The following is a 1897-nucleotide window of genomic DNA, read 5'->3' on the forward strand; positions in this document are numbered from 1 at the left end:
GTGTGTGTTTTTTTTAACAAAAATGGTACGGGTTGTCGTTGGATACTGGGGAACTGATTTTAGAAGGAATGATTTTAAGCGGAATGACATGCTTGCACTTTATCAAGGGGCTCTGTTGAATTTTAGAGAAAGCCCAGCTGATTTCCTCGCATTCTCTTTTAAAAACGCATATTTCGGATCCGTTCGGTTTGTAACATGCTTTCCCACTTGAAGTGTTCCCTATCGGTTATGTCAAAAAAACGTTCCATACATTTTTGCTGCTAAAGTGACTGGTGCCTGTTATACCAAGAATTACTGATAGTCCAAACCTAGTTGACCATTGGTGGAAGGCAGGTGCGGATTGCGTCCCCAAGTGGGGTTAAGGGTTGATATGAGAACGTCCTGCTTTGTCGTCATTTCAGATTGGAACAGATGTGAAGATGTACCCTCAGGGTGGCATTTTCATTCAGATCCAGTTGTTTATTGAGACCTTGCTGACTGTTATCAACCCATTGGCTCATTCGGAGCATAATTACTAACACGTAGAATTCTGATTGGCCGCACCATTTGAGGAATGGCGACATGGTGATGTCACTAGGAATCTGGAGGCTCAGTCCTAGGCCCTTGGTTCAGATGCCACCAGGGCAGCTGCTTGAATCGAAAATTCAATAAAATAAAACAAGATCAGGAGTTTAAGGTTTGCCTTATTGACAGTGACCATGAAATGGTCATTTTTGTGCCGTTAAAAATGCATCTAATCCATAATCCCCTTTTTGGTGAAGTGAATCTGCCATCCTTACCTGGTCTGGCCTACATGTGACTCCAGAACCACAACGGAGTGGCTTGTTCTGAACCGCCCTCCGAAACGGCCCTCAGGTCAACAGGCAATTGTGGATAGGCAAAGAAATGCCAACCTTGCCACTGATGCCTGCATTCAATCCATCCCAATAGGTCAAAGTGCCTTACTCAATCTCTGACCAAAATGTTCAAAATTGTTGAATTGAAAACACTCTTCGTTGTTGCCCCTGTTATTTTGCTCCTGGGTTTTGCTGAAATGTTTCGTGGTGGGAGACCCTCTAGGACACTTCCGGAGAGTCGACGAACCTCCCCATTCACTGCATTTTCAGTCCGTAGATTCGGCCAACCGAGCAATCTTCCATTGTTTAATCTGCCGGTGAACCGATAAAATGACTCCCACCTTCAAATTTTTTTTTTTGGTTGTGCAATGCGTTCTCCGCGCAAAGAGTTAATGGAGCCATTACCATGTGTAAAGATTGCAGGGCTAAGAGATTATTTTCAAAGCTTACTTAGAATATATACCTAGAAACATATATTTGAATGAAATGTGTACAGTTTTCATGTTTTTGTTAACGGGCTGCTGGTTTAACAAAGCTGAAGGCATTGAAATGATATGTTTGCTTTCAGTTCCCACACAATGGCTAGATTTAACATTTAGAGAGCTGCTCTCCTCTCCAATGGTAGCATTGGAGAGTAGACTGAAGAGGGCACCCTGTCAAGTTGGAGGACAGTGCACAGTTCTGATCTCCTTATTTCCAAAAGTGTCGCAGAGGCACTGGCGAAGGTGCAAGACAGATTTGCAAAGACATTACAAGATTTGAGAGAATATGGCTATCAGGAAAGACTTATTTTGAAACCGGAAAAGCAAAGGTTGGGAGATTTCTTTTGAAAGTGTTATGAAAGGATTCAACAGGGTAGGCAGAGAAGGTTGTTGCCAATTGTCAGGGTATGCCCAAAGTCAGGAGTCAGTGTTGGTCAGTGATCCTACGGTCAGAGGGCCTCCAATCTACCTACCTGCAGACTAGACTTTTGTTATAATCATAGAATCCCTACAGTGTGGAACAGGCGATTCGGTCTATCAGTCCATACTGACCCTCTGAAGAGCATCCCACCCATACAC

The sequence above is a fragment of the Rhincodon typus genome, chromosome 7, assembly GCF_021869965.1.
Source record: "Rhincodon typus isolate 14 chromosome 7, sRhiTyp1.1, whole genome shotgun sequence".
NCBI classification, from domain to species: domain Eukaryota; kingdom Metazoa; phylum Chordata; class Chondrichthyes; order Orectolobiformes; family Rhincodontidae; genus Rhincodon; species Rhincodon typus.